The following is a 14,148-nucleotide window of genomic DNA, read 5'->3' as shown; positions in this document are numbered from 1 at the left end:
CGCAGGGGCAACCTTTTAGAGGGCTATGAATTATGCCTTCCATGACATCAAGAACATCGTTCAACCATATCTCGACAATCTTCCGGCTCATTCACGAAAGTGGAATGATGATCCGCAACATTTGAGAGCTATATTTCTACATTGTCGTCAATACAAGATATGACTCAATCCACACAAGTGTGTGTTTTGTGTCGGTTCTGGTCGTTTACTTGGCTTCATGGTTTCTAAGGATGGAATTCGACTCGACCCATGTAAGGTTCATGAAATCATCGATATGCCTCCACCTTCAAATTTGCTTCATATTCAAAAACTCCAGGGGAAAGGAGTGGTGAAAGCTCTATCAAAGGAGAGAGGAAACAAGCAAGGAGACTAGTGAAAGACTGAGGTTGGTACTCTCTGCTTCTCTCTCATCTCTCTCTCATAAAGGAAAACACAAGTAACTTTAGTTTGTTTGTTTCTAAGATAGAAACCCATCTTAGTGGGACTAGCAGCCCTAAATGGACACTAGTTTTCCCCATAACAAAATGGTGACTCCACTAGGGAACGAATAGTTTGTTTGTTTTGTTACTATTGTTTGCTTTATAAACCATAGACGGAGCCTGAAGTTAAGCCAGCTAGCCTTCGAACTGCTTTTGCTATGCAACTGCAAAGTAGATCAACGCTGCTTCAGTCAATCTCCGAGTTGGTTCATGAACTGAACATCTAGTCTGCAAACATCCTAAGTGCCCTGGTGGTAGCTCAAATAACCTCATTAGATTAGCCCCTATACTTTTTGTTTACTGACAATCATTAGCTCAGCCTAAATCCCTGAACTTAGCTGCAAACTATGAGTGAAAACCAAGCTCAGTCTCGTCCCTGGACCATCGCACTGTCTCTCATTGGCAATCTGGATGCATTGCACCTCCCGTGTGTTGCAGGTGAGATGCATCCCTGTTTCCCTGTGTTACAGGTGTGATGATTGACTAAGACTGTTTCTGCATCCAGATTTTGGTTTTATCTTCATTGTCTTTAGCTTTATTCAGTAGTTTTGCTGTCTATGATCAATATATCACTGTTGAAACCATCTTCCTTTACATTATTTCAGCCTCCATCAGAAGGAATTATGAATGTTTTTTATGTTTTTTTCATCATTTACAGTACTCCTTTGTAGCTTAATCGAACTATCGTTTTTTGATTTGAAAGTGTCGCAAGTGTCATTTTCAGTCAAGAAAAAGAGTGTCACAAAGCATTCCTCTTATAGATAGTCAATTACACTTTTGCCATCATATTTGATTTGAATTATAGTATTTCAAGTGTCGAAAATAGTTTTAAATTCGAAATCGCAAAGTGTCGTCTTAGCCTTCCTTTCGTTTTTTGAAGAGAAAATTATTAATACTGTCACTTTTGAAAGAAGATAATTCAGATCTATACTTAGTTTTATTTTTGTCATTCTCACGTTAAGGAAACTGGAAAAACAATACATGCATGTGCATTTGCATTTAAATTGCATGCTGAAATTGATTTAGGAAAAGTGCATCTAGTGTGTGCTCTCTGCTCTATGCTGAAAAAATTTCATTTCTCTTTCCTTAGTAGCTAGGATTTTCATTGCAAAAAGAAAGTAAACGACTGTTTATCATCTTAGATTGCATATTTAGGAATTGTATATCTACATTACACGGTGAACCTTAAAGGAAAACTTCTTAAGAAAGATCAACTATAAAATAAACCTCAATGAACATAAAAACGCTTTGGAACCTAACTCACAACATTTAGAAGTCTAGGCTAGAGACCTATTCGGCGTCGTAAAGCCTGATAACTATTGCTTTCATCGTAGGTTGGGTGATTCCTCCTCTTTGAGATGACAAGTGCCAGTACGGACTTGTGCTCCCATGTACCGTCGAGTATATATTGGGAGACCACAATAGGCTACATCCTCTATCCTTAGGAAGCCATGTCTGCCGCCCTATCGATCGCAATGCACTGAACATAACATTCGGGAAGATTGACTGCCGTACTGTAAAACATATTCTGCAGTTTTGCGATTGGATTGGTAATCCCTCTGTCTAGATTTCGATAGCAGTCACTTTCGTTCCTTTTTAGACTCCTTAAAAGAAAAGGTCCATCTAAGCACTTGTCACTTCAGGCTCATTAAAAATCGAAGGCAACTAGAGTCATCTTTAGCTTTTTATCGACTCTTAAAAATTGAAAAAGCAAGTTGTGTCAAAGTGTCATAAAATTCATTTAATTTGGAATAACTTTTTCCCCCTTTTTATTTTGAGTTGATCAAGTAATCCACAATCATGGAAGAAAGTCAATCAAAACCCTGTCGTTCACGGAGACTAACAAGTCAACCATCTTTGACTCCGGAAACGAAACCATTCTAGGCCAAGCGATCTCGTTTAACTGGGTCAAAGTCCCCTGGTTTGTTTGAAACTTGTGTTTCAACATCCTCAGAGACTCCAGTTACTCCAACTATTTTTGGTATCCCTACCTCTATAGAAGAAATTCCACAGTTACAAGAGGACACTAGAACTGATCTTAGTGTAATGGTAAACACATCTATTCCTAAACCAGCTCCATCTAGGACTAATTCGGAAGGTGTCACCCCTACAACATCTGTCGCTGCAGAGTGTGTACCTTCTTTGGCACCAGAAATATTTTATGGACCTGACGATTTGCCTCTTCCACCTAGATTGATTGCAATAGAAGAGATTGTGGAGGATCTTCCATCCAGTACCCCATTACATTTTGGAACTGGGATCCACCTATATCCTTTTAATTCAGAAGTTAATCACCCTTCATCACAAGTTCCTGTAGAATCGCTAGGAAGTCTTTTGGATAGACTCAATATGTCTAAAAAACCATCGACATCTAGGACTATGTCATCTGATACAGCAGTAGCAGAACCTCCTGCCACTACTCCAACAATGTTCGTTGGTATACCATCTGTTCCAACTAGCTCTCAACCGCTAGATGAAGTCCACCCAGGGACTCTTTCGACAGTATGGTCTATTCCCGTTTGTTCGTCCGAAATAATATTTGGAATTTCGTATGTTGAATCTTAGCAAATTGATCCTTCAAAACAGTATCAATTTGTGCAATCCAGTCTACAAATACCAATTTTCCCTTTGAACGCTGGATTGCCGCCATATGGGGGGCAGTATTCCCTTTCATTGTTCCCTGCAGGAGAACAACCATATGAGAGTTCACAACAAAATTCAGGTCAAATTGGAATTACATCCAGTGGTTGGGTGCCAATACTGCCTCAACAGCCAAGAGTTGTATATTCAATGCAACCAAATCTACTTGTGTCGAATATTCCCACTACGCTGACTATTGTGACAGTGTCGCAAGTACAAGCGCTGCCTGTTGTATGTCAACCTCAAGTCTCTCAGGTCGTAATACAACAGCCTCTTGTCTCAATGACTCAACCACAATCGTCGATTAGTGGCTCCTTAACTGAAGCGACTCAGGCTCAAACGGGTACTATCACCCCTCATCTTGGTCAAACATCCAGTATTGGACAACAGCAAATGGCTTCACAACCATGGCTAGTGCAATATCAACAACCGCAATTCCAGCAAGCTTACCGAGGACCTGAGCAACAAAGCTTTGCGGGTAATGGGCAGCCGTATATTCAAAATGGTCACCATCAATCATATCATAATGGTTATTCCCATCAACCTTATCAAAGTTATCAACATCAAATACATTATGCTGGTATGCAAAGACCCACTGCTCAGGCGATCCCATCTTATCCTGGGTATGCTTCGCCAAACCTGAATCAACAGTTTCCTTTCGTTGCAACTTTAGAATTACCAGATCTGAATCGGCTAACAAATGATCCAATTGCTTACGCCCCTTGGTGGCCAACGATTCCTCATAAACTTCTGTCAGATATTCCTAAATTCAATGGAAATCTGGGTGAAGATTTGTCGAATCATGTGATGACCTTTCATCTGTGGTGTTCGTCCAACACTCTCAATGATGATTCGATTAGGCTTCACCTTTTTTAGTGAACGTTAACTGGTCTGGCAGCAAAATGGTACATCGAATTTCCTAGAGCTTCATTTGATAACTTTAGTGCCCTTGCCACCACCTTTTTAACCCATTTTCAGTTACCAATAAGGTATGAAATAGGAACGGAGCTTCTTACCAATTTTAAGTAGACGACAACCACTCACATATCTGATCATATTCATGAGTGGCGACGTCGTCGTCGAATGGTAAAAACATATGTTCCTGATCAGATGCTAGCTGAATGGTTTATTAAGTCATTATTACCTTCTGTTACAGAAGATGTGGCTAAGGAGGGGGTTGTCATTGAAGAGCAAGTCATTGCTCATGCACAATATCTAGACTTGATTTATACTCAGTCTAGCATGGTCTATGACAAAATCCCTGATGCTCCTAGACCAGAGTTTTCCATTCCTCCTCCTCCTAAATCAAACAAAGACTCTCATGCCGGCGATGGCGTGATAGGTACTACCAGCACAAAAACCGCAAAGGCTACATCTAAGAAAGCCCGTACGGTTTCTGGTCAAAATGCAAATGAAGAACTTCTTGCCTCGGAGGTTAATGCCATGTCGGCTAACAAAGGCAAAGAACCGAAACAACCAGGGGGCAAGAATAAAGGGAAAAGAAAAAAGAAAAAACATGATGATTCGTCTCCTAAAAAATCTTCTGCAAACCCTTATGGCAAAAAGAAACCTCCTTCGCCATGTCACATATGTGATGAAGACCACTGGACAAGTGATTGTCTGTATAGAGCTGAGATTAAGCCTCAACAGTCTTAATGGATACGTTTCCAAACCCAGAAACCAATCGGGTTGCTAGCAACAATGCTTCCCCATCCCAAGTGCTTATGTTGTCCATTTCAAAAATAAAATGATGCTTTGATATCGACAAGGAATAAATATTACGGGAATCCACAATTGTCGAACAACAAAGCTGCAGATCAACCTAGTAGTTCGACAACAACTTCAACCGAAGTTGTGCCACCCATCATTCCTGAGCTAAAAATAAATCTGCCAAAGGGAGTAGTACACAAATTGACATTTAATCCTCGTGCCTGAGCAGCACAAAATTATAATATAGTAGAGGATCTGGCCCAATCGCCATCTACTATGTCAACGCTTTAGGTACTACAAAATTGCCCCTCCCAAAAGCAGGCTCTATTATTAGCAATAGGTGGGATTGACCCAGCGGATTCCAATCTTGTGGCCTTTAATCATAAAGGATATGAACCTCAGTTACTAGCACAACTCGCTTTCCTCATCCAATTGAAAGCCCTCAACAAAACAGTTCATCGAACAATTATTAATGAGGGGGCATCTACCTGCATTATGTCAATGAGTTGCTGGAAAACTTTAGGCTCACCACCCTTGTCAAGATCATCAATGACATTAAAAGCATTCGATGGACGAACATACACCCCATACGGGATTTTAAGTAACTTACAAGTTGAACTGGGGGGCAAAACAATAGAAATTGACGTCGAAGTTATCGATGGAAACCTCAATTACAATATCCTACTGGGAAGGCCCTGGATTTATGCTATGGCTGCTATTGTATCAACTTACTTTAGAAAGATTGCATTTCCTTTTCAAGGAGGAATTACAATCGTTGATCAACAAACCTTTCTCCCCAACAGTTCACAAGTTACAGGAAGCATTCCAACGATCCATGGAAGCTCTCACTCGCTTCAAAATGTCGGAGTAGGCCTATTGAAAGACTCTACCTTGATGGGTACTTTTACCCTACCGCCTCCGAGTAATCTAGCGGAAGTGGCCACAGTAGGAACCTGCAATATGATATCTTCCATTCAAAAGATTTCTGAACATTTTGGTAGCATGGATCATCAATAAGTATTGCCTCCAAGCCCAGTAGAGATTTTGTAGCAATCAATTTTCTCTGCCTGGGCGGCAAACCCAAATCAACACTCATCGAGTGTGTGGGTAGATTGGTCAAAGGAATATGGCACCTCTTCAGATCCTTGGTCACATGTACATTTTACAGATGAAGGAATTTTTCAGTCGATGATGATAGGAAAGGCACCATGGGAAGATTACCACCATTGTTCCCATCTTCCGGATTACAACGAATATTATTCCAACGACCTTGATCATCCTTCAGTTTTTGATTTTCTATCAAACACTGTAAATACGGTGGATTCTGAGTGAAATCTGTCCATTATTGAAGAAGCTATCACCATAAATATCTTGACCAAACCTGATGTTGTAGAGAATATTCATGTCAGCAAATCTTGTTCTTCTTCATAATTGGAAATATATTACGCTCTCTTTTGTGAATTCATAGATGTCTTTGCATGGTCATATGAAGAAATTCCAGGAATTGACTCAAGCATAGTTGAACACGAAATCAAGATGTATCCAGATGTCAAACCGGTACGACAACGGCTTCGGCAGGTGCACCCGAAGAAAGTTGCTGCCATCAAGGCAGAAGTTGAAAAACTTTTACATGCTAGTTTTATTTACCCAGTCCTCTAACTGATTGGGTATTGAATATTGTTCCTGTGATGAAAAAGCAAGGAACGATTAGAGTGTGCATTGATTACAGGGATGTAAATCAAGCTTGTCCAAAGGACAACTACCCTACACCCTTCATCGACCAGATAATTGATGAATGTGCCGGATGCGAAATATTTTCATTTATGGATGGATTTTCTGGGTATAATCAAATAAATATCCACCCACAGGACCAGTCAAAGACTACATTTATATGTCCATGGGGCACATTTGCGTACCGCAAATTATGTTTCGATTTAAAGAACGCAGGGGCAACCTTTTAGAGGGCTATGAATTATGCCTTCCATGACATCAAGAACATCGTTCAACCATATCTCGACGATCTTCCGGCTCATTCACGAAAGCGGAATGATGATCCGGAACATTTGAGAGCTATATTTCTACATTGTCGTCACTACAAGATACGACTCAATCCACATAAGTGTGTGTTTTGTGTCGGTTCTGGTCGTTTACTTGGCTTCATGGTTTCTAAGGATGGAATTCGACTCGACCCATGTAAGGTTCAGGAAATCATCGATATGCCTCCACCTTCAAATTTGCTTCAGATTTAAAAACTCCAGGGGAAAGCAAACTTTCTGAGGAGGTTCATTCCAAATTACGTCGAACTTGCTAAAGGTTATATGCGTCTTTTGAAAAAAGAAGTACCCTTCAACTAGGATCATATTGTGCAAGCTTCCTTTGATGCTCTAAAGGAATCCCAAATAAAAGCATCATTAATGTACGCTCCTGACTATCAAAAAGACTTTAACCTTTATCTAGCTGCAGTAGATACAACCATTGCAATGGTTTTAGTTCAAGAAGAAAATGGAATCGGACATCCGATCTATTATTTAAGACGAAACTTAAATGATACAGAAAGCAGGTACTCCTATGTTGAAAAGCTAGCTCTTGTAGTTGTTCAAGTAGTAAAGAGATTTCGACACTATATCCTCTTTCACAAAACTACCATTTTGTCAGATTGCAACCCTATGACTTACATTCTGTCGCATCAGTTACTTGGGGGAAAATATTTGAAATGGATAGCTATTTTGCAAGAGTTTGATCTAGAATTCGTAAAATCCAAATCAAAGAAATCTCTAGTTTTCGCGGAGTTACTATGTGACTTCCCATCGTCGTCCAACGATTCAACATCCAAAGCATCAATCATGGATGAATCTTTGTTTCTGATATCGTCAAGCGATCCATGGTATGGAGATATAATCATCTATCTCCAAACCCAAACATATAGGCCTAATACCTCTCGCTCAGAACAACGACGTACTCGATACCAAGAAAAAGACTACATGATCGTCGGTGATACACTTTACCGTCACGGTATTGATACAGTTCTGCGAAGGTGCCTCACCCATGAGGAGGCCGAAAAAGTCCTGAATGATTTCCATTCAGGCGCGTGTGGGGGGCATCAATCTGGTTACACTATGGCACAAAAGATTTTACAAGCAGGTTACTTCTGGCCAACAATGTTCAAAGATTTCATAACCACAGTCAGAAGTTGCCATGCTTGTCAAATCTTCGACCGCAAAACCAGAATACCACCCACACCTCTGCATCTAGTAGTTGCTGTTGGGCCATTCGCCAAATGGGGCATAGATTTCATGACATGTAACCCCACCTCGGCCGGGGGGCATGGGTATATCATAGTTGCAGTTGACTATTTTACGAAATGGGCCGAGGCGATGCCTACATTAAACAACAGCGACGAAACGACTGCTCTTTTCTTTTTCAATCATGTAGTCTCTAGGTTCGGTGTTCCACAGGCTATAGTCACAGATCATGGATCGCATTTCTGCAATCACATGATGGTCGAATTGGCTGCCAAATTAGGATTGTCCCACGACAGTTCTACTCTGTATTATCTGCAAGCTAATGGACAAGTTGAGGCCATCAACAAAGTCCTGAAGTGCATGCTGCAAAGGATGATTGGAGTCCACAAACGGAGTTGGCACCTAATCCTGTACTCAACCTTGTGGGCATACAGAACCTCGGTAAGAAATGTGACCAGGTTTACACCCTTTCAGCTGGTGTATGGCCTGGAAGTTGTATTACCAATTCAGTGTGAGATTTCATCTCTCAAGCTCGCAGTCGACCTTCTCCCCGAAACTTTAGAAGAAGAGGCTCGTTTCTTGGAACTAATACAATTGGATGAAACTCGTCGTGATGTTGCCTTAGCTAATGAAGCTCATAAGAAACGAGTTAAGGCGTAATTTGACAAAAATTTCAAACCCCGTGTCTTCTCAGAAGGTGACTTGGTCTTGCTTTATGATCAGGAATCTGATAAATTGGGAGCAGGTAAGTTCCAATATTTATGGATGGGTCCCTACATTGTTAAACGAGTGCTAGAAAAAGGAGCCTACGAGCTAGTGATTACAATGGGATCCCACTGGCGCAACCCCGAAACAGGTTGTACCTTAAGTGTTACTATGCTTGACTAAGTGTAGTAACCTCTTTATATGCTTTTGTTACATTTTTGTTTTCGTCAAGAGTGATCATTTTGGTTAGGTAATCCACTTTTGCATTTGTTGCATATGTCGAACCTATTGGAATCATTTTTTGGATATGCCGATGGAGCTAGTTGTAGTACATGGAACCTATCTTCTGCGGCCTGGGCCATTTTTGATCCAAGTGGCAAGTTAGTGAGTTTCAGAGGAGTATGTATTGGTCAGTCAACGAAAAACATTGCTGAGTATAGCGCGTTGATAGAACTTCTCTCTGATGCCATCACACATGGCATACGTTGACTTATTGTCAGGCTAGACTCACAACTTGTCATCCTACAGCTTACTGGCATCTATTATGTTCGGAATCCAGCTATCTATCGTATGTTCCTAAGGGTCAGGATTTTGGAAAGGAAGTTTGATTCTATTCAATATCAACACATTTCCAGAAACTTAAACACATTAACTGATTCATTAGAAAATTATGTGTTAGATAGACATTTGCAGCATTTATAAAAGAAAGCATTTTAATCAACATTTGCATCAGGATCATATAACTTAACCAAAATAAAGCTCCGAAAATCAAAAATATATATAACTGTTTATAGTTTGTCAAAATGTTCTGTGTCCAAGACAAAATCGGTCACATGACCCAAAAACTCAAAAATGCAGGGAAGCACCCTAGACTAATGGTGCTGGTGATAACAAGTCACCGCCTGTGCGATCATACGTAAGAGCCTAGTCCATCGACTCGGCACGCTAGTAGTATGGCACTGTAATCTCAGAGGTAACTCATCGGTCCTCACATCCTGAATACCAAGGGTGAGACCCTTGATCTAATCCTGCAGCACTGCAAGGGTCTCGGCTACGTCCAGATCGCAAACGACAGCCCTCCCTACAGCCTCTCCTGTTGGAACGGTAGCTGCTACCCTCGGGTGCACTGGTCCAATATCTGCACAAATATATGGGTTTGATTAGTCTTGATAACATTTAAAAGACACAAGAACATTATAAAAACAATAAACAAAGATATGGTCAAATATTTTTACCTATAACACCCCACTGCTCGCCAGCCGACAACACCAAATTTGGGTCACCCCGGAAATCCATCCCAGCATATGTATACTCAGAAAAGACCATCTCCTGATGGTCGAAACACTCAAAGAAGGCATCAGAGAATGAAATCTACCACTAACCAACATGTTTGGCCATAATATCAACCTATCTCTACATCCGTGGTTCCGTTGGTACTGGAAGTCTGAGTGAAATGTATTTTGGCTATATCAGTGGGATCCTCTCCAAGGCAAAAGCGGTCAGAATAGAACCATAATCAAAGTTCTTGGATCTTCCGTTCTTCACCTTGATAAGCTGTTCTTTTATAATCGGAAGTACTGCATCACACCAGTTGAATACCTTTGGTTCAAGGCGTTCTAGAGCATACTGCATATAGGACCTGTTGGCCAAATGAAGAGCCGCACTACCAGCCAATCTAGCAAAGGTGAATAAGATAGTCCTCAAGGACTAGTCAGTGACATCTTGAATACTGATCTTTCCATCCCTGCTCGGCTGAGATCCATCTCTACAGAACTGGCGAATATAATCCCTCACGGATTCACCCCCACGGGCAGATCCTGATAGTGAGAGAGGGGCACCACGCCTCGATAAACTGGTCAAGAAGTAGATATCCTCAACTATCAAAGGGATGGATTTAACTCGAATCTGGAACACTTGGTTGGTAGGATCCCATGCATTGAGAAAATATTGCAACAAATTGATTTGTTGCCTCATGCTGGATATGCGAAAAAATTTGAGCAAGCCACAGTTCCACAATGTAGTCACCGTACCTAGATCATGTAAAGCAACCATGTCTTCTTCTTCATGCTTGCATTCACGCCATGTAACGACCATCTTGATCCGATGGATCTCTAGAAAACAAACAAGATAAGAATTAGGATCCTGATTCGGGAAAAAACAGGAAAATTTTTCATGAAAAAACAGTGCATAAGCTTTCCTTTTTGCACCCATCGCACCCCAACTGTGTACTAGGTGAGGTGCATCCTGACTGGCCAATGGCCAGCTCAGTATGCATCACACCTTTTGATGTATACTAGGTGCAATGGGGAGAGAACAAATTGTTCAAACCCCAGAGGCCCAGAAGAACAAGAAAACATGTGCAGAATCAGAAAAGGAAGGAATGCAATTGAAGAGCTCAGGGTTAGCTCCTGCCTAGTCCAGACAGCGCCGAAAATAGTCCACAGAATCTCCCGGAATCAGCTGGTGAAAATTGAGGGGGAAAAAACCTCCATAGCTCCAAAAATCCCAAATTTGAATGAAATGGTAAAAATGAGAGGTAAAAATTACTTTTATGTTACTATTCACGTAATTCAAGTAAAATGTTAGTGTTTAACTCATTTTTCAAGCATGTATTTGTATTTCTAATCAATTTGATGGAGTAATTGAACAGGCAGTACAACCGTCAGAAGAACATAGTGTTAATGGTGAAATCAATATCTCTAACTATTATCACGAACAGTTTTATGTGAAGTTCAAGCTCGTTAAAAAAATAAACCTAGCAATGAGCAAATGTTCCCCCAGAGTTTAACCTCACTAAAAATGAACTCATCTTCGGTAAATAACCATTGTGATCGCATAATTATCAGCTTTTGAACCTTGGTCGTGTTCTTACCATCACCTCCACTCTTTTTTAGCCGATAATGTGCCTCCATTTGATTGTTACCCTTTTGAGGAACAATTGCGATGAGTGATTCTATTAGCCACCTTCTTTACACTGCCGTGATTGAAAAGTTCCAAACCTTACCTGGAACCAACTGCTATCCAAAAACATCACTCGTTCCTCAAAAAATGAGTCTCCTTTAAGCTCTTTTCATCTGACTCGTAAAATATGAAAATATTGCTGAGCAATTGGCCTCTCCAGCTCGTTAAAGTGATTGGAAGTGCCATCCCTCTAGATTTTAATATTTTTGTACCTGAGGGATTATTACACAAAAAGATCGAGCGTGTCTTGTTCGGCTCGTTAAAACTATCGAAAAGTCATCCCTTTCATATTATTTTATACTTTTTCGGACTTAAGGGATTACATTACGAAAAAGGACTACCGGAGTTGCCTTTACGTCTCTTTTTAGACTCTCTAAAATTGAAAAGGACTGAGTTATCTTTGTTGTTAAACTCATTAAAACAATAGCGACAAACTTGTACATGCAGACAAGAGCGAGTTTCACTATTGCTAGGCTCGTTAAAACATAGCGACAAGTTTGCCCGAAGGGAAAATTATAGAAAAAGCATATGTTATCCTCCTCAAGCTTGACAAAAATAAAGAGGTATTGGTCAGCAATTACTGGGGAAAAAGGGAAGAAAACTTGAATAACTTCAGTCGCTCTTGGTTGCATTTTAAAAAATGTGGACGACCCATATAGGTGTGCCATGGAGAAATGATGGATGGAATAGGGTTCGACCCTGGAACCCTAGGCCGTAGGCGTAGGTGATGCAGACATCGCAGACATAGGACACGCAGGTACGGGAACCTTGTCGCTGGCGGATCCACCGAGGCCGTTTTTGTCCTGGGCATGCGGAGAAGGAGACAGCTAGGGAATTGTTACGGCTATCGGTCTGGATACAAAACGGCAAACGTTTTAGTGATTTTGGTTTACTCCCCGGTGGTTTCTGCATTTCTTAGCGGTTTCGCTTCACAGTTTTCTTCGGTGCTGTCAAACCCCGTTAGCTCACAGGCGGTTTCAGCTGTTTCCCCGGGTAACGGTTGCGAGGAGGTGTCAGTTTTTACTGCAGTCTTTTTACTATGGTGAACGATAGCGAGGCGGTGGAGCTTGACCCAGCTCCGGAAGATATTCTCTCGGTCTGGGGTAAGGAAGACACAGAGCAGAATATTGACAATTTCTTTGGGAATGTTGGCAGCCATGCGACAGCTTTGTTCTCAGGTGGAGGTCCGTGGAGTTCCAAAATCGCAAAGGGTTTACTAGATGAAAGTCTGGAACTCGCTGGCGGTTTTGGCAAAATCGGCAAGGTTTCTGAGGAGGCAGCCCCTCAAGCAAGGACAGGCGCTTTGAGAGACAGGAACTTCATCCTCCCTGATAGTAAGTCCCTCTCCCCATCAAAATCTCTCTGTCCGTCTGGCGGTCTTGAGGATATTATAAATTTTTCTTCTATAAAAGGGATTTGGAGGCCTGTGGGGGGTATTCATTTAGCAGGGAAAGATTTGGGTGACAACTGCAGTCAGTCGGCAGCAAATAAGCTTGTTTTTTCAAAGGTTTCGTCTCAGGGCAATTCAGGGGAGGAGCGGGTTTCCGCCGGCATTTTTAATGTTCTAAACCAGGGGATTTCGGTTCAAACCCTCGATCCCGAAAAGGCGAAAGAGGACGGGTTGTTGGCAAAAGGAGAAGCGGGGAACCCTGTAGGAGGGCTTTCAGAAACCCTTCCCAGTGTGGATGGTGGCCAGGCGGCCGTAAGAGAAAATGATCCTCAGAGGGTTGTAGGAATCTCAATTCCTGAATTTGGTAGCAGGAACCCGGAGTCGGAACGGGAAAAGGTTGGGGAGAAAAGGAAAAAGGCAAAACCCTTAAAGAAAAAGTGGATTAAAGGGAATTTGTTACTTGGCATGGACGTTCAGGTTGAGGATACTCTGGAAGTGGCAGAGTGTACACTTGTGGGCAGAGCTAGAGGGCGTTTTGTTTCTGGTAAATTTTTAAAGCAGTGGGCGGAGAGTCAGTGGCATGAAACCCCGGCAAGCTCTTTCAAGACAGCCACGCTGGTTAAGGGATGGTTCATGGTTCGATTCGACAGCGAAGAAGCTATGTAGTGGGTTGAAGGGAGGAATTGGGCCTTTGGGAACCACCCTGTCCTTTTCAAAAGATGGTCTCCCCTTTTCGACGCCTCAAAGGAGAAGGTTGATGAATTCCCTGTCTGGGTCAGGGCTCCCAGTTTGCCCCCTTTCCTTTGGGTGGATTCTGTCTTTAAATCCATTGGAAATCTTCTGGGTACCTATCTGGATGCGGACAGATCTTTCCTACATACCTATGAAAGAGCAGTGGCGAGAATTCTCGTGAGGCTTAATCCAAAAGAAGGGCTCGCAGAATCGATCACGTTGCAGTATAGGGATTTGGTTTTCGAACAACCTCTGGATTATGAACTCCTTCCCTTTCGATGTCATCGAT

The sequence above is a fragment of the Pinus tabuliformis genome, chromosome 2_1 (assembly GCF_031772625.1).
Source record: "Pinus tabuliformis cultivar Carrire ecotype Pingquan chromosome 2_1, CPIR1, whole genome shotgun sequence".
Lineage (NCBI taxonomy): Eukaryota > Viridiplantae > Streptophyta > Pinopsida > Pinales > Pinaceae > Pinus > Pinus tabuliformis.
The sequence above is the reverse complement of the archived record's forward strand: the minus strand, read 5'-3'. Positions refer to the sequence as shown.